Here is a 21,202-nt window from a genome sequence, read left to right on the forward strand (position 1 = left end):
CCATCCTTATGTCTTTGTTACACCTGGGAAATTTTCCGTTGGTACGCAAGAGAATGAACTAGTGATGAGTACTAGTGTATGATGTTCCATGAGTAAGAAATGATGTTTGATGACCTTAGGCGAGATTTCAAAGGTATCCGACGTAAGACAAGAAAGTGGCTAAGATAAGGCAAGGTGGGATTAGCAATGCATGTGCATGGATGAGGGTGATTAGAATGCAAGGTCTAAGAAATGTGAAAAAGTTGCAGGTTTACAACTAGCCAGGTGGTCGTAAAGTGCTATACGGACCGTAAAATGGTATACGGTCCGTAAACTGGCAAGTCGTAAACTGGCATGCAAAACTTCAACTTTCTGCCAGTCGAGGAAATGGTAAAATACGACCTGGTTTACGGACCGTAAAGTGATTTACGGCCCGTAAACCATGGTCGTAAATCACCATGGTTGCAGTCTGAGTTTATGGTTCTGAAATGGTTAAAGACGACCACGAAGGACGGTCCATAAACTGGAGGACGGGTCGTAAACCATGTTTACGACCACTGTACACTTCAACACAGATTTTCAAGTTATTAAATAAGGGGACCAAGGCTTATTTCATTTCATTTCTACATCATACCCCTTCTCTCTAGAACATCTTTCTACATTTATTTCACAAGAGTTCAAAGATATTTAGTGATCATCAACATAAAACAAGTGAATCAAGAGTAAGAAAACGATCAAGGATCATCCAAGGTCAAGAAATCCAAATGGAGATAAACTAGGGTTTTGTTCAAGGTGGAGTATTATCAACTAAGGCTTGCTAATACAACATCTAAGGTAAGATTCATGATATTTATATGATGTTTAAGGTATTGAAGAGTTGAAATACATGGATTGTACAAAATATGGTAAAATGGGTCATGAATGATGAATAGTGACATTTTGAGAAATAGTTTGAATTGAATTATGATTGTTGTTGAGTTGTGATATGAATGTGTTATAAACGACGTTTAGATCATGGAATAAAACATTGTATATGAATGGACGAGGTCGAAGGTTATAACCATGAATATGGGTGAACTAGGAGTAAATTAAGGAATGTGGATAATGCGAATGACTAATGGCCATTGTTATGATATTAATGAAGGTAGAAACGCTAACATTGGAAGGGAACGTGCAAGTGTAGAATAGTGCGACGGAAAGGTATGTAAGGCTAACCCTTCTCTCATAAGGCATGGTTCTTTGGCCAAATTCCTAAATTCTCTCTACGAGTATGTTGTCTCCAAATGATTGATATTCCGAGCTCGTAAGCTCACGATCCTTGATATGTACTACGATTGCACTACGCACCTCATATGATGAGTAAGCCTATGATATAAACGTAGCGATAATGATGATGGTAGTAATAATAATGATGCTAAAGGTGCCTACGGGCTATTGTATGTATGTGTGCCTATGAAGGGCTATAATGAAACCCCGAGCTTATAGTGCCGGGTAGAGTATATTTATATGTATGTATATGATTACGTAACGCACGCACAGATCTACAGATGGTACGGATAACCCTGAAGCCTTGGTAGGGCCAGGTAGATATAACCTTGAGCCTTGGTTGGCCAAGTATGTATGAAACACCGAACCTTATGGTCGGGTACGCTATGTATGTACATGTGTGTATGGGATACGTATATGATACCGCTATGTATATAATATGAATATGAATGTGATAAGACTATGTATATGAATATGAATACGGGCATGTATACGAATACGAGTACGAATACGGTACAAGTACTATTATGGAACACGGATGAGGATGTATGTATACAAATACGTATGAGAAATGGAAAGCTCCTATGAAAGGCAAGTAAGTGTCATGATGATGATGTTATTGTCTCCCCCTCCTATGCTATTTCATATGTTGTTCATTATGCTTATATATACCGATGTTAATCATGCTTTACATACTCAGTACATTCTTCGTACTGACGTCCTTTTATTTATGGACGTTGCGTCATGCCCGCAGGTGCATAGGGAGATAGACTTGATCCATAGCTGCTTATTCAGAGGTTGTATAGCAGAGCTCCATTTTCTTCGGAGCCAAAGCTTTTGGGTACTTATTCTTTTGTGTATATAATTATGGGCATAGCGGGGTCCTGTCCCGCTCATGTGTTATGTCATACTCTCTTTAGAGGCTCGCAGTCACGTGTATATGGTTAGATATGTCTGGCCTTGTCGGCCTATGTTTTGTATATCATTTTGTTTGCCTCGTCGGCCCATGTACATTGATGTGGCATAGATGCCTATGATGATTAAAGATGTTATCGTCCAATGGGACTAGTGTGATTGATAAATCGAAATGTATGTTTAATTATGTGGCTCACCTAGATGCAAGCTTAAGTGTAAGCTAAGGGGTGCCCGGGTGGGCTAGCACCGGGTGCTCGCCGCGGCCCCTAGTCGGGTCGTGACAAAAGTGGTACCAGAGCAGTTCAGTCCTAGGGTGTGTCTACGAGCCGTGTCTAGTAGAGTCTTGGTTATGGGTGTGTTGCGCGCCACACTTATAAACAGGAAGCTGCGGACATTTTAGGAATGAATGACCTTCTTTATTTATAAGAATCATGCGATAGAGATATGGTGTAAGAAATTCTTGGTCCTTAATCTCGTGTTGTATATTTCAGAGATGCCTAAAAAGAAAAAGGCTACGACAACCCAAAAGGGCAAGGCGGTGGCAGAAAAGCGGGCTAAAAGAGCACCGCCACCGGTAGTAGAGGAAAGTGAGTCCCCGAGTGCGGCTCAATCTCAGTCCTCCCAGACAGTGCCCATTTCTGAGGAGCGTGAGGGAGCCTTAGCCCCAGCTCCAGCACCTCCAGCTCCTTCACCAGATGTTTCGGGCCAAGATGTGAAAGAGTCCATTAATTTATTGACTCAATTGGTTGCGGTCCAGACTCAGAGGCAAAGTTCAGGGCATGGTGATAGGGTCGTTAGTGCAAGGGCCCGTGATTTTATTACTTTAAACCCTCCGGAATTCTTTGGGTCAAAGCCGGAGGAGGACCCCAAGGATTTTATTGATGGTATGTTGAGGACGCTTCGGTTGATACATGCTTCGGACACTGAGTCGGTGGAACTGACGTCATATAGATTGAGAGATGTCTCGATCCAGTGGTATACGGTATGGATGGCTTCACAGGGGGCCAATGCACCTCTCCCGGTATGGCAAGAGTTTGTTGATGCTTTTCTCCGTCATTATAAGCCTCCAAAGGTTCGGCGAGCTAGGGCCGATAAATTCTTGAACTTAAGGCAAGGTAGTATGAGTGCCCTAGAGTACAGCCTCTGCTTTAACTCCTTGGCTAGGTATGCTTCGGCCATGGTAGCGGATATGGGCGACCGGGTACACCGATTTGTAAAGGGCCTAGGGCCACACTTGATGGATAAATGCTTGACTTCGTCCCTTCAAGACGGTATGGATATCGCACGCATTCAGGCACATGCTCAGAACTTAGAAGAAAGCCTATAGCAGCGGAGAAGTGAACATGAGCAAGATCGGGGACATAGCAAGAGGGCTAGATCTTCGGGTCCGACAAGCGAGTTTAGAGGTGGGCACAGGCAGTAGTTTCCCAGACATTCGGGCTATTCTATGACCAGTGCACCTCCATGGTTTTCAGGCCAGAGATTTGATAGGTCTACTCGTTCAGGGCCGAGTCCGAGTTATTCAGGACCTCAGTTTAGAGATGATTCAGGCCAGTCAAGGCCACCTGTACCACGATGTTCCCAGTGTGGGAAGTTGCATTGGGGTCAGTGCCGATCAGGCACAGATGGTTGCTATTCATGTGGTCGACCAGGCCATATTATGCACGATTGCCCCTTAGTACACGGTAGAGGTAGGGCCCAGCCATCAGGGTCGATAGCCGGATCTTCGGCATCTGTACGCCCTACGGGGCCAGGTTCACATGCGCCAGTCGGCCATGCTAGAGGCAGAGGGATAGCTCCCAGTCCTAGCGGTCCTCAGCACCGTATTTATGCTTTGGCCGGACCCCAAGATCTTGAGTCTTCTCCGGACGTGGTCACAGGTATATTATCGGTATTCTCTCATGATGTATATGCTTTGATTTATCCGGGCTCCACATTATCATATGTTACTCCATATGTTGCGGGTCAGTTTATAGTCGAGCCGGAGTCGATCAAACCTTTTGAGGTGTCTACACCCGTGGGTGAATCAGTAATAGCTAGCCGAGTATATAGAGATTGTGTAGTTATGATTTGTGATCGTCGTACCATGATTAATTTGCATGAGCTAGAAATGGTAGACTTTGATGTTATTATGGGCATGGATTGGTTGGCTTCTTGTTATGCCAATGTTGATTGTAGAATGAAAATGGTTCGTTTCCAATTTCTGGGAGAACCAGTCTTAGAGTGGAAAGGGAATACGGCGTCACCAAAAGGTAGGTTTATTTACTATCTAAAGGCAAGGAAAATGATCACAGAGGGCTGTATCTATCACCTAGTGCGAGTTTGAGATATAGAAGCTGAGTCGCCGACTCTTCAGTCAGTTCCCGTAGTGAGTGAATTTCCAAATGTGTACCCGGAAGAGCTCCCAGGCCTTCCTCCCGAGCGGGAGATCAATTTTGCCATTGATGTGCTGCCAGGCACTAAGCCTATATCTATTCCCCCTTACCGAATGGCACCCGCAGAATTGAAAGAGTTGAAGGAGCAACTGAAAGACTTGCTTGATAAAGGCTTCATTAGGCCTAGTTCATCCCCGTGGGGAGCACCCGTATTGTTTGTGTCACGACCCAACTAGGGGCCGTGACGAGTACCCGATACTTGTACCGAGCACCCCTTATCTATCGTTTCACCTCTATTACTGAGTGGGCCGTATGAACTATACCATATTTTTTTTTTGCTTAACATCAACATTAATAGCATAATTATAAACACGGACTAATAAACTTTGCTAGCACATTATACAGCGGCGAGGACCATCAAAAGTACAAAACATCTAACTGTACATATCTATCTACGAGCCTCTAAACATAGTACTCATATACATAGGAAGGGCCGGGTTCTGCCATGCCCGACTATATACCCAAAAGCAGTACCAAGAAACTGAGGCTCCGGAACAACTGGAGCGCTGCCACAATACTGTTGATGAAGCTCCTAGGATTCAAATCTGTCTGCCTGCTGACCTGCGCGGCATGAAACGCAGCGTCCACAAGAAGGGACGTCAGTACGAGCAATGTACCGAGTATGTAAGGCATGAATAATAACATACGGAAAATATAGGACAAGGATAATAACATAAAAGAAACATAGAGCATGTCATAAGGTAGAAGGATAACCTGTACATATAAGTGTCCTTTTGCGGATACCATGCATGCTTAGCTTTTCTTTGAAAACATTTCTTTTCATATATATAGAAGATAGAACATGTCATATTGCTGAGGCGTCGGCAGCCGATCCATTTAACCATAAATATATATATATACATATATATACATATATCATAGCATAGCATGCAGGAGAGCCCAAAGAAAAGCTATAACTCTATCGGAGTGACGTAAGGTCGGTAACCTCCGATTACATTATGGAGTGACCGGGATCATCATGTCTCACCTTGGAGGAACGATAATCATAAGGCGAGACTATCAATGGAGAATAGCATTAGAGAAAACATAGAATGAGATCATGGGCGTCATAAGCGTCAATTCATATGCTTTGAAATCTTTAGAAAAATAGGGTCATAATCGAGGAATAGAATTAATGATCAAGAACTAGTTTGATACTTTTATACTCATATTGAATCCTTAGCTTAAGACTCTTAGTCATGGAATCATTCTTGTCATACTTATCATAGGCATATTCCCTTTCTTAACATCATCATTATCATTGTCTTCATAGAAGTATCCTCGTTAGCATAGTTACAGTACTTGTCATTTGATGAACGGAATAAGGATCAAAAGTTTCCTTTGGATTCTACTCCAAAATAGGTCAAATGGAACAATAGGGAAAATCCGGGAACAAGGGGCCCACCTCGGGTCAAATGAGGCGGCGTACCAAATTTACGTACATTACATTTCATGACGTCACTTATGAGGGTTTTAAGGTAGTCGGGTCCTATTTATGCAGCTTCTAGATGTTTAGAAAGTTTTTCCAACCTTTAACACAATTTCTAATTCAATTCTACTGAATGAAAAAGGGGAAACTTTAGGTGCGGATTCCGGAGAATAGAGTTGTCCCCGAGGCTTGTATCCGACCTATTACGTCTAAGACATACCGTAGAAGGAAGGGTGACGCCTTACATACCACTTTCCGCTCCTTATGCTATTCCAAATTCAAGTTGCAAATCCGCCAAAATCTACAAATTGGTCACATTTACCAAACTTGATTAGAGCATTTAGAATTGAAATCTTAAGATAATACTTGGCTACCGAAATTTCGGCAGCACTTCCCCTGTAAATACACCATCCCCAAAGTTCAACTCAGTCAATTTTTAATCAACAGCAATCCAGGAATTTAACCCGGCCAAACTATCAACATAATATCAACAACCATACTAACAATTTCCATATTCAATCCAAGATACATTATAACAACTTAATCAATTTACTACTTCCTTCAAAACCTTCCAACTCCAATAAAACAATAACAACCTTATAATATACATTCCAACAACACCATATTAATATCATTACGTTCCATACATGTAAGAACATAATATTCAATTTACATAATCTTCCAAGACAAGCCTCCAACTACTAATACTTCACTAAGCTCATTAGGCTTTTGTTAGCAATATAGAATCCACACAACAACAATCAATATACTAAATAAAATTAACTCATCTTCCTCCACACCACACCACAACTACACGACTAACATCATGCATACACAACTACAACCTCTCCAAAATCATTCAACTTCCATTATCAACATAGCATCCACAACAATAACAACCAAACACTAGATAGAATAATTAAAACATGATTCATACACACACATAGGCATGCACGGCCACACACCTATATTCTTGTTCTTCATGAATTTCACTCATTTTTACACACTACAACATACATAACATCCATAACATATAAGAAAAGGATGAACCCTTACCTTCTTCTTTGATTCTCCAACTTGCTTGAATTTTCAACTTATGAATTTGTGTTTTTCTTGCTTCAATAACAACTCTACTTTGTTAAGGACCCTCCACTTGGTAGAAAATGATTTTTGAAGGAATGTTTGTCAATTTTCTTGTTGGTTTTTGCACTTGGCCGAAATAAGATGACTAAGTCATCTTTTTATTTATCCATTAAGATCCAAAGTGGGCTAAGCCCACTCTAAGTGGGAAGGCCGACATTGCCCAAAACATAAGCCCATTTTTTTTGTACTTCATGACAAATTTTAATTTTTTCAATTTCCAAATTTGCCCTTCGTCTTCCTCCATAATTCCACGAGTCATATTGCGAATTTCCCTTTATGCCCTTGAGCTTTCTTAATATTCCCACTTCAAAATTTTCATAACAACTTGTATGCCAAACAAAATAAAAAAATAAGGCCTTGCTTGTCATCTCCCCGCAATTATCTTAAACTATCCAAATGCGCAAAATGCGGGATATAACATCCTCCCCCCCTTTAGAACATTCGTCCTCGAATGTTAAACTGGCCTCGTAGTGTATTATAATACTTCGGGGAGGTCTCCTTCGTAGATATCTCACACTTAGATTGCCTTTATGTCGTAGGTCAATTGAGTTAGCTCCAAACGCTGGCCCTGCGTTAATAAGTTCCCTTTAAATAATCGTCGCCTTCTGCGATCTTTTACAATTGTAATTCCTTCTTCGTGGAGTTTGCCGCATCTATCCCCCTCACTAGACATGTTCCCGCATATCACCGTGTTAGAGCTTGCTAGCCGTAACTAGTGTGGATTCAATATTGGTCTTACCCTGTGACATCTGTACTTATATCCTTCACTACGTCTCTTAGATCCCGTCCGACTAGTATTTTCTATACTTATATATCGCGACTTTGTTTCTGGGACTTAACAGTCGCAATTAATATGTTACAAACATATGTACATATATTACTACTATTTTACTTACAAACACTTCCAACCACTAATCAACGTTCTTTAATCCCAAAGCTCTGTCATGCTTTCCCCCCTTCTGCTAGTCTAGTCCGTCTCGGCCTACACGGCTTCTATAGGGTTTCTAACCACTTCATACACTCTAATTTACTTTAGGTCACCTAATTTCACATTCCTCTCTTGTTCCCACATTTATGAAATTTTCAGCATATTTCCCACGGGGTCACCCATCCTGAGATTGCTCTCACCCTAGCACGCTTAACCTCGAAACTTTGATGCATTTCGGTGTTTTAATGCTAGTATTTTTGCCTCCACTCCCCCGCACCGCCTATATCACGTAATATGGGGCGAGTTGGGGTCTTGACAATTTTCGAAACGCTCTCGTAACGTATCTTTTCCTTGTAATTACTATTTTAGCCTTCGCAATCCCCAGTATTCACCTTTTCCTATGTATACGGCTACTTTTCGTCCTAGGTTTCCACATTCCCAGTAGTGGCGAAAACGCCTTAGTCGCAACAGGCATAGACATCCCAGCTCGTTTGATTGGGCTCAGGTTTCAACCCAATACGCTCAACAATATAAGGTGCGATATATAACATCGTAAAACCTAAATCAATCGATGCATATACATTATAGAGAAATACTAATAATATACCTGGGACGACATCAAGGGGTGGCTCAGGATCCTGTCGGCCAGCTAGCCTATAGGTATGATGCTGGGGTTCACTCGAACTAGACATTCCCTCTCGGTCTCTATCGCCGTCTATTGATCTCTGCGACCTTTGCACCGAAAGACATACCAATGGTGGAGAGTCAACTGCAGTTCCCGTGGGCCAAACTTTATCCCTGTTACGTTGAAAGGGGCAGTCACGCATAAAATGACCTGGCTTAGCACATGCGTAACAAACACCCAAGCCTAAGTGACACGGCCCCGTATGTAATCTACGGCACTGAGGGCATCGTGGTACGGGTGGTCTCCGCTGACTGAGCTCACCGCTACATTGGGAACCCAAAACTCCATAGCCCTGACCTGACCCGGCGGGCTGAGTTTGGTCTCTGTCGTGCCTCCGTGGGCAATCACGCATCAAATGGTCAGTCCGACCGCAGGCAAAACAAGCACCTGTATCTAAGTAACACTGTCCCGAGTGTGGCCTGCCACATCATGCACACCGCGGTGGGGGTAGCCCCATACTGCTAAAGTCGGCTCTATGCCGGGACCCCGAAACTCTAGCACTCTGATCTGGTCCTGAATACCCAGGATGCTCCTGTGCCTGTCTCCTTCTACACTTACTTCTAATTCCGAAAGATCTAGCCCTTTTTCTGTGACCCCTATCACCGGATCCCACGCCCTGTTGTTGAGCTTGAGCGGCTACTAGTTGGGTTAATAGAAGGATGGCCTGTCTCATCTCTTGAATTGGAGCATCGGGTGGGAGAACTGGTGGTGCTGGAGCTGAGGTGAAAACTCCTTCTTGCTCCCCTAATATCGGCGGAGTGCGAACAGCACGAGAGGAAGCCTCATTATGGAATTCACCCTCCTCAATATTCACCAGTGGCTCCCGTTCAATTCGCCTTTCTGTTCCCACCTTGCCCTCCTCAGCGGCCGTAGCTTTCCTCTTCATCGGCATTACTGAAACCATAACATAGGATTAGAAAAGAATATGGAAACCTAGTAGCATAGCTCTACCGCACGATCTAGAGTACAAAGAAGGTCATATTTCCTAAATGCCCTGCAGCCTCTTGCTTATAAGTGTGGCGCGCTACACACCCATAAACAGGACTCTACTGGACAGGGCTCGTAGACAAACCCCTAGGACGAACTGCTCTGATACCACTTCTGTCACGACCCAACTAGGGGCCGTGACGAGTACCCGATACTTGTACCGAGCACCCCTTACCTATCGTTTCACCTCTATTACTGAGTGGGCCGTATGAACTATACCATATTTTTTTTTCCTTAACATCAACATTAATAGCATAATTATAAACACGGACTAATAAACTTTGCTAGCACATTATACAGCGGCGAGGACCATCAAAAGTACAAAACATCTAACTGTACATATCTGTCTACGAGCCTCTAAACATAGTACTCATATACATAGGAAGGGCCGGGTTCTGCCGTGCCCGACTATATACCCAAAAGTAGTACCAAGAAACTGAGGCTCCGGAACAACTGGAGCGCTGCCACAATACTGTTGATGAAGCTCCTAGGATTCAAATCTGTCTGCCTGCTGACCTGCGCGGCATGAAACGCAGCGTCCACAAGAAGGGACGTCAGTACGAGTAATGTACCGAGTATGTAAGGCATGAATAATAACATACGGAAAATATAGGACAAGGATAATAACATAAAAGAAACATAGAGCATGTCATAAGGTAGAAGGATAACCTGTACATATAAGTGTCCTTTTGCGGATACCATGCATGCTTAGCTTTTCTTTGAAAACATTTCTTTTCATATATATAGAAGATAGAACATGTCATATTGCTGAGGCGTCGGCAGCCGATCCATTTAACCATAAATATATATATATACATATATATACATATATCATAGCATAGCATGCAGGAGAGCCCAAAGAAAAGCTATAACTCTATCGGAGTGACGTAAGGTCGGTAACCTCCGATTACATTATGGAGTGACCGGGATCATCATGTCTCACCTTGGAGGAACGATAATCATAAGGCGAGACTATCAATGGAGAATAGCATTAGAGAAAACATAGAATGAGATCATGGGCGTCATAAGCGTCAATTCATATGCTTTGAAATCTTTAGAAAAATAGGGTCATAATCGAGGAATAGAATTAATGATCAAGAACTAGTTTGATACTTTTATACTCATATTGAATCCTTAGCTTAAGACTCTTAGTCATGGAATCATTCTTGTCATACTTATCATAGGCATATTCCCTTTCTTAACATCATCATTATCGTTGTCTTCATAGAAGTATCCTCGTTAGCATAGTTACAGTACTTGTCATTTGATGAACGGAATAAGGATCAAAAGTTTCCTTTGGATTCTACTCCAAAATAGGTCAAATGGAACAATAGGGAAAATCCGGGAACAAGGGGCCCACCTCGGGTCAAATGAGGCGGCGTACCAAATTTACGTACATTACATTTCATGACGTCACTTATGAGGGTTTTAAGGTAGTCGGGTCCTATTTATGCAGCTTCTAGATGTTTAGAAAGTTTTTCCAACCTTTAACACAATTTCTAATTCAATTCTACTGAATGAAAAAGGGGAAACTTTAGGTGCGGATTCCGGAGAATAGAGTTGTCCCCGAGGCTCGTATCCGACCTATTACGTCTAAGACATGCCGTAGAAGGAAGGGTGAAGCCTTACATACCTCTTTCCGCTCCTTATGCTATTCCAAATTCAAGTTGCAAATCCGCCAAAATCTACAAATTGGTCACATTTACCAAACTTGATTAGAGCATTTAGAATTGAAATCTTAAGATAATACTTGGCTACCGAAATTTCGGCAGCACTTCCCCTGTAAATACACCATCCCCAAAGTTCAACTCAGTCAATTTTTAATCAACAGCAATCCAGGAATTTAACCCGGCCAAAATATCAACATAATATCAACAACCATACTAATAATTTCCATATTCAATCCAAGATACATTATAACAACTTAATCAATTTACTACTTCCTTCAAAACCTTCCAACTCCAATAAAACAATAACAACCTTATAATATACATTCCAACAACACCATATTAATATCATTACGTTCCATACATGTAAGAACATAATATTCAATTTACATAATCTTCCAAGACAAGCCTCCAACTACTAATACTTCACTAAGCTCATTAGGCTTTTGTTAGCAATATAGAATCCACACAACAACAATCAATATACTAAATAAAATTAACTCATCTTCCTCCACACCACACCACAACTACACGGCTAACATCATGCATACACAACTACAACCTCTCCAAAATCATTCAACTTCCATTATCAACATAGGATCCACAACAATAACAACCAAACACTAGATAGAATAATTAAAACATGATTCATAAACACACATAGGCATGCACGGCCACACACCTATATTCTTGTTCTTCATGAATTTCACTCATTTTTACACACTACAACATGCACAACATCCATAACATATAAGAAAAGGATGAACCCTTACCTTCTTCTTTGATTCTCCAACTTGCTTGAATTTCCAACTTATGAATTTGTGTTTTTCTTTCTTCAATAACAACTCTACTTTGTTAAGGACCCTCCACTTGGTAGAAAATGATTTTTGAAGGAATTTTTGTTAATTTTCTTGCTGGTTTTTGCACTTGGCCGAAATGGCCTTGGAGCTTTCTCTTACTTTTCTTGTTCTTTTGTTTTTTTGAAATGTCTAGAAGGTGTTGGAAATAAGATGACTAAGTCATCTTTTTATTTATCCATTAAGATCCAAAGTGGGTTAAGCCCACTCAAAGTGGGAAGGCCGACATGGCCCAAAACATAAGCCTATTTTTTTTGTACTTCATGACAATTTTAAGTTTTCCAATTTCCAAATTTTCCCTTCGTCTTCCTCCATAATTCCACGAGTCATATTACGAATTTCCCTTTATTCCCTTGAGCTTTCTTAATATTCCCACTTCAAAATTTTCATAACAACTTGTATGCCAAACAAAATAAAAAAATAAGGCCTTGCTTGTCATCTCCCCGCAATTATCTTAAATTATCCAAATGCGCAAAATGCGGGATATAACAGTTTGTCGGAAAGAAAGATGGCTCCTTGAGAATGTGCATTGACTATAGGCAATTGAATAAAGTGACGATTAAGAATAAATATCCTCTCCCGAGGATCGATGATTTATTTGATCAATATCAAGGTGCCAAATGGTTTTCGAAGATTGATTTGAGGTCCGGGTATCACCAAGTGAGAGTTAGGGAGAAAGATATCCCTAAGAAAGCTTTTAGAACAAGATATGGTCATTTTGGATTCCGAGTAATGTCATTTGGGCTAACGAACGCGCCGGCAGTATTTATGGATATGATAAATAATGTATTCAGACCCTTCCTGGATCTATTTGTGATAGTATTTATCGATGACATCATGGTGTATTCTAGGTCCGAGGAAGAACATGCGGATCATTTGCGCATTGTCCTTGGAGTTCTTCGAACTCGAGAGTTATTTGCAAAGTTTTCCAAATGCGAGTTTTGGTTAAACTTGGTGGCATTTTTAGGACATATCGTTGCAGCCGATGGTATTCGAGTGGATAGTCAAAAGATCGAGGCCGTGAAAACTTGGCCAAGGCCAACAACTCCTACGGAGGTTCGTAGCTTTTTGGGCTTAGCAGGTTATTACAGGAGGTTTGTTGAAGGATTTTCTTCTATTTCTGCACCGCTCACAAAGTTGACCCAGAAATCGGCAAAGTTTCAGTGGACATATGCTTGCGAACGAGGTTTCCAAGAGTTAAAGGGTAGATTGACTTCTGCCCCAGTTCTAACACTTCCAGAGGGATTGGAAGGATATGTCGTATATTGTGATGCTTCAGGCATCGGGCTAGGCTGTGTGTTGATGCAACATGGCAAAGTGATTGCGTATGCTTCAAGGCAATTGCGAAAACATAAGCAGAATTATCCTACCCATGATCTAGAATTGGCCGCGGTGGTCCATGCATTAAAGATATGGAGACATTATTTATATGGTTTCCACGTGGATATTTATACAGATCATAAGAGTCTTCAGTATATCTTCAAGCAGAAAGAGTTGAATTTGCGACAACGACGATGGCTAGAGTTGCTAAAAGACTATGATGTCGAGATTTTGTATCACCCTGGGAAGGCAAATGTTGTGGCTGATGCTCTTAGTCGTAGGTCGATGGGAAGTATAAGTGATATACGACCAGAGAAGAGAGAAATGGCTCGTGAGCTCCGGCAGTTAGCTAGCCTAGGAGTCCGAGTAGTTTACTCAGGTAGCAGCAGAGCTACTATTCAGAATTCTGCATTCTCGTCGCTAGTAGCAGAGGTGAAGGAGCGACAATATGAGGATCCCATGCTAATGCAGTACAGGGGCACACTCCCTCAGAAAGAGGAGTCATCATTTGATATTTCAGGAGACGGAGTTCTCCGATGTAGAGGCAGATTATGTGTCCCTGATATGGCAAGTTTACGCCACCAGATTTTGAAAGAAGCTCATTGTTCTCGTTATTCTGTTCACCCCGGAGCGACGAAAATGTATCACGACCTTAAGTCTATATATTGGTGGAATGGGATGAAGAAAGATATAGCGGAGTTTGTAGCTCAATGTCCTTATTGTCAACAAGTGAAAATCGAGCACCAAAAGCCGGGTGGATTGTTGCAAGCTATAGAAATCCCAACTTGGAAGTAGGAAGTGATTAACATGGACTTCATTTCAGGCTTACCCTGTTCTCGACGTAAGTATGATTCTATATGGGTGATTGTGGATAGACTCACAAAGTCAACTCATCTCTTACCGGTAAGAACGACCTATGTGGCCGAAGATTATGCGAAGCTTTATCTTAAAGAGATAGTGAGACTCCATGGTGTCCCAGTATCTATTATTTCTGATAGAGGGACTCAGTTTACAACTAATTTCTGGTGTCCAAGTGCGCCTTAGCACGACATTTCATCCACAGACCGATGGACAAGGTGAACGTACTATTCAGACTCTTGAAGATATGTTACGGGCATGTATGATAGATTTTGGAGGAAATTGGGAAGATCATTTGCCACTCATTGAGTTTGCTTACAATAACAGTCACCATTCTAGTATTCAAATGGCACCGTATGAAGCTTTATATGGGTGAAAGTGTAGATCCCCAATTGGGTGGTTTGAGACAGGAGAGGCTAAGTTGATAGGGCCGGACCTGGTCCAGCAAGCTATAGAGAAAGTCAAGCTCATACAAGATCGGTTGTTGGCAGCCCAAATTCGTCAAAAGTCCTATGCGGATAATCGTCGAAGAGACTTGGAGTTCAAAGTGAAAGATTGGGTATTCTTGAAAGTGTCACCTATGAAGGGTGTAATGAGATTTGGAAAAAAGCGGAAGCTTAGTCCCCAGTATATTGGGCCATATGTAATTGTACGAAAGATAGGCAACGTGGCCTATGAGTTAGACCTACCTCCGGAATTGGAGTCAGTTCATCCAGTGTTTCATGTCTCGATGCTTCGGAAATGTGTTGGAGATCCTACTAGGATCGTCCCAGTGAATGATGTGCAAGTGACAGAGAAATTGACGTATGAAGAGATACCCATTGCCATATTAGATAGTCAAGTACGGAGGCTTAGAAACAAAGAAGTAGCCTCAGTTAAGGTTCTATGGAGAAGCAGTAAACGAGAGGAAATGACGTGGGAAGCGGAAGAGAGTACGCAATCCAAATACCCACATTTATTTCAGCCCTTGGAAGAAGTCCAAGATGAGACGCCAAGATCACAAGGTATGTATGTTTTCCTTTTTTGCTTTTGGGTCGTGCGGGGCCAAATTTTTATGCTAATATGTTGTGGCCCTATGAGGCATCGATATTATGGGTTGTTGTGGCAGGTTGGTAGTGCCATATTATAGGGGAAACTCTGGCGAAATTTTTATAGAATTCCCGAACACTTTAACATTCGAGGACGAATGTTCTTAAGGGGGGGAGAATGTTACACCTCGAAAATTTTCCGTTGGTACGCAAGAGAATGAACTAGTGATGAGTACGAGTGTATGATGTTCCATGAGTAATAAATGACGTTTGATGACCTTAGGCGAGATTTCAAAGGTATCCGACGTAAGACGAGAAAGTGGCTAAGATAAGGCAAGGTGGGATGAGCAATGCATGTGCATGGATGAGGGTGATTATAATGAAAGGTCTAAGAAATATGAAAAAGTTGCAGGTTTGCAACTGGCCAGGTGGTCGTAAAGTGCTATACGGACCGTAAAATGGTATACGGTCCGTAAACTAGTAGGTCGTAAACTGGCATGCAAAACTTCAACTTTCTGCCAGTCGAGGAAATGGTAAAATACGACCTGGTTTACGGACCGTAAAGTGATTTACGGCCCGTAAACCATGGTCGTAAATCACCATGGTTGCAGTCTGAGTTTCTGGTTCTGAAATGGTTAAAGACGACCACGAAGGACGGTCCATAAACTGGAGGACGGGTCGTAAACCATGTTTACGACCACTGTACACTTCAACACAGATTTTCAAGTTATTAAATAAGGGGACCAAGGCTTATTTCATTTCATTTGTACATCACACCCCTTCTCTCTAGAACATCTTTCTACATTTATTTCATAAGAGTTCAAAGATATATAGTGATCATCAACATAAAACAAGTGAATCAAGAGTAAGAAAACCATCAAGGATCATCCAAGGTCAAGAAATCCAAATGGAGATAAACTAGGGTTTTGCTCAAGGTGGAGTATTATCAACTAAGGCTTGATCCTACAACATCTAAGGTAAGATTCATGATATTTATATGATGTTTAAGGTATTGAAGAGTTGAAATACATGGATTGTAGAAAATATGGTAAAATGGGTCATGAATGATGAATAGTGACATTTTGAGAAATAGTTTGAATTGAATTATGATTGTTGTCGAGTTGTGATATGAATGTGTTATAAACGACGTTAAGATCATGGAATAAAACATTGTATATGAATGGACGAGGTCGAAGGTTATAACCATGAATATGGGTGAACTAGGAGTAAATTAAGGAATGTGGATAATGCGAATGACTAATGGCCATTGTTATGATATTAATGAAGGTAGAAACGCTAACATTGGAAGGGAACGTGCAAGTGTAGAATAGTGCGACAGAAAGGTATGTAAGGCTAAACCTTCTTTCATAAGGCATAGTTCTTTGGCCAAATTCCTAAATTCTCTCTACGACTATGTTGTCTCCAAATGATTGATATTCCGAGCTCGTAAGCTCACGATCCTTAATATGTACTACGATTGCACTACGCACCTCATATGATGAGTAAGCCTATGATATAGACCTAGCGATAATGATGATGGTAGTAATAATAATGATGCTAAAGGTGCCTATGGGGTATTGTATGTATGTGTGCCTATGAAGGGCTATAATGATAGCCCGAGCTTATAGTGCCGGGTAGAGTATATTTATATGTATATATATGATTACGTAACGCGCGCACACATCTGCAGATGGTACGGATAACCCTAAAGCCTTGGTAGGGTCAGGTAGATATAACCTTGAGCCTTGGTTGGCCAAGTATGACCGAACCTTATGGTCGGGTACGCTATGTATGTACATGTGTGTATGGGCTACGCATATGATACGGCTATGTATATAATATGAATATGAATGTGATAAGACTATGTATATGTGTTGCCACCCAATTTTGTCCCTCCTTTATTTCAATTTATTTGCTCGGGCTTCTAATTTTATTGACAAGCTAAACACTTTATTTTCACTATTTTCGTCATCATTTTTATTTTTTTCGGATTTGGTATTCGTTAAATAATTATACTTTATTTTTTTTTTTACATATTATCACTAAATTAGTATACATGGTACTAGTTATTAAATTAGAAACCCAAAAAATAATTGAAATAGAGGAGAAAAGATCAACATTTTTCAGCCAATTAATGGCCCAAACGGACCAGCCCACATTATTTCCCTACCCGGTCCAGCCTATCCCCTTATTCTTTTCTTTACCCTAATCTCTAATCTCTTTTTCTTTCTCCTCTCACTAGCCGCCTCCCTCCCCTTTCTCTCTCATACGCTCCCCTCTCTCTTTCTTCTTCCTCTCTCCTCTTTTGTCTCTCTCTCACGCTCTCCTCCACTTCCCCCTGTCCCCCACGCCTCTGCCGCCTCCACTCCTCTCTGTCCCCCCGCTCCTTCCTCTATCTCTCATACGCTCCTCTCTCTCCTCATATTTTCCTATAAAAAGGGGGATTACTCAACGTTTTGAGGGGAGGACTCAGCATTGTTTTAGAAAGGGGGAATTATTTCAGTTTTTTTTTTAGGGATACAGACCATCTTCCAAACCTGATTTTCCTTTTCCGGTGAACTTTAGCTGCGACCAACAATTACTCTATTTTCATTTTTTCGTTTTGAAACTTTAGTTACTTTAATCGGGATCGGGTTCGTTCGAGTTCGAGTGTAGATTCGAGGCCTCGACACCCGTTCGCTGCACCCAACAAAGGTGATTTTCCCTCCTTTCGTTATTTTAGTTAGTTTCTGGTCGATTACTTGCTATTTTATTTACATTTTAGTTAAGTTTGTGGTATTAGGATGTTTGTATTATGGAATACTTCTTATGTTTACTGGTTTGATTCTGGTGTAAATTTTGAATAGCATGCCATAAAATATATATATGTCGCATTTCTCTATTTTTTGGTAAAAGTTTGATTGTTAAAGTTGGTCTCTGTCTTTTTTAAAAAAAATATGTCTCAGATCATGTAGTTGGATGTGTTTGTGAAGCTTTGTGATGGAAACGTGTATTAGAAATCATGCTTGCCAATTTATTTAACTATTACGCACATTTAAATGGAAATTATTGAGAAATGCAAACATGTTGTGTTTGTTCGGATATGGAGACATTTAAAATGGGGATGGTCAGATCTATATTCTTAAGTCCCTTTTTAGTTATTATTCATGTGTTTTGACATGTGGGCTTTTCTTCTAATGTCTTTGTTTAGTGTAGTATGTTAGAATTAATGCATGTTTAAATCTTACTTCTTATTTAGCAAAGAAGATGTTTGAGTTTTACACTCCATATGTTCCAGTTCTATAGAAACCACATTCTTTAGGATCTTCATTTTATTTGAATTATTTCTTTAATATCTTAAGGATACTATAGTTATTTAATCATATTGAAGGATGCCATGTTTACTTTATCACATTAAAATTGTTTATGGAAAGAAGGTTGATAGCATCTCATGTGACAAAAATGAAAAATATCACACCACTTGGTCAAAATATATATTCAGTTTGGTAATTTCGAACTTGAGTCATACGACATGTTTGGGCAAAGAATTTTGCTTGGTTTCTGCCTTTGTAAATTTATACCTATATCTTGCATTGAAATCCTTATTTTCTTCCTGTATTTGTTTGCATGTACACATTTGGAGCAACATGGAGTCTTGATACAAGACTCTCCATACCAACATAGAGTCATCTCATCTTCTTTAACCTCATGCGACGACAAGAAAACAAGCCAATTATCTTGGAGATGCCCATGACGTCTTTCTTCGTCTTCGTTTTATCATTTGTTCCGCCTAACACTTTATTTATGAATGTTGATGTGTGTGTTTTGGGGTTTATTTCAAGTTCGGGTTCGTGGTTAGGAACGAAGTTTGATTTAATAATTTAGAGTTTTCCCTTATTTTACAATAAAAAAAAAGTACTGTTTTATCACATAAAGGAGGACCTTTTATTTTTAGATTTAAGAAATTTGTTTTAGTCCGTTTAGAAGTTTTTTTTTTCTTAATCAACGGCTTTCGAAAATACTCGATCTATTTACCCTTAAAACTAGCATCATTCTATGGCAAATAAAAAATGAATAAGATTGTTTTCCCTTAATTTAACTTCTTGGTCCACTTTGTTCCGTTGGTTTAGAGCTGTCAACGTTTTGCCCTTTCGGAAGTTACTTTACCACTTGTAAATTTTGGTTTCTAACTAAGTATTTAATTATGTTTTCAAACTATTAATAAGATTTTAGCCTAATTAACATAAGTCCGGTCGGTTAACCATTATTAATGGAATTTAAAGGACGCCTAATACCTTCGCTTTAAATTAGTTGAACCCGTACCTAGAATCATTTGGTTTCGTAGACTTTAAAATAAAATCAACTTTAGGTAATTACTTTAATTAACTTTAGGTGCCCTAATTCACCGTAAATAATTAGGTGGCGACTCTCAACTTTAAATAACTCCGGAATTACCGGAATGTTACAAACTATTTTAACCTCGGTTAAAATAGGGTATAACAATATGAATATGAATACGAGCATGTATACGAATACGAGTACGAATACGGTACGAGTACTGTTATGGAACACGGATGAGGATGTATGTATACAAATACGTGTGAGAAATGGAAAGCTCCTATGAAAGGCAAGTAAGTGTCATGATGATGATGTTATTGTCTCCCTCTCCTATGCTATTTAATATGTTGTTCATTATGCATATATATAACGATGTTGATCATGCTTTACATACTCAGTACATTCTTCGTACTAACGTCCTTTTGTTTGTGGACGCTGCGTCATTCCCGCAGGTGCACAGGGAGACAGACTTGATCCATAGCTGCTTATTCAGATATTCTATAGCAGAGCTCCATTTTCTTCGGAGCCAAAGCTTTTGGGTACTTATTCTTTTGTGTATATAATTATGGGCATAGCGGGGTCCTGTCCCGCTCATGTGTTATGTCATACTCTCTTTAGAGGCTCGTAGTCACGTGTATATGGTTAGATATGTCTGGCCTTGTCGGCCTATGTTTTGTATATCATTTTGTTGGCCTCGTCGGCCCATGTACATTGATGTGGCGTAGATGCCTATGATGATTAAAGATGTTGTCGTCCAATGGGACTAGTGTGATTGAAAAATCGAAATGCATGTTTAATTATGTGGCTCACCTAGATGCAAGCTTAAGTGTAAGCTAAGGGGTGCCCGGGTGGGCTAGCACCGGGTGCTCGTCGCGGCCCCTAGTCGGGTCGTGATAGTCTTAGTACTCTAGTAGAGGCTCGTAGATACGTATGTGTGGGTAGTAGTTGTCTCATGAGTACATCAGTGTATATTTTGTACATCGTTTTTGTATCCGTGAGGGCTTATGTATATATATGTATTGCCTTGGAGATTATGTGTGTTTAGGTTGAGTATGATAATTAGCCTAATGAGTGGTGCTCGGTAGTCAGCTCCGGGTACCCGTCATGGCCTCTAGTCGGGTCATGACAAAAGTGGTATCAGAGCAGTTCTGTCCTAGGGTGTGTCTACGAGCCATGTCCAGTAGAGTCTTGTTTATGGGTGTGAAACACGCCACACTTATAAACAAGAGGCTGCAGGGCATTTAGGGGGAAAAAAAGACCGTCTTTCTTCTTATTAGATCGTGCGATAGAGCCATGTTATAAGATTCCTTTTCTCTAATTGTGCGTTATGATTTCAGCGATGCCGATAAAGAGGAATGCTCCTAGAAGGGCAAGGCTATGACAGAAAG

This window comes from Lycium barbarum, chromosome 2, assembly GCF_019175385.1.
Source record: "Lycium barbarum isolate Lr01 chromosome 2, ASM1917538v2, whole genome shotgun sequence".
Lineage (NCBI taxonomy): Eukaryota > Viridiplantae > Streptophyta > Magnoliopsida > Solanales > Solanaceae > Lycium > Lycium barbarum.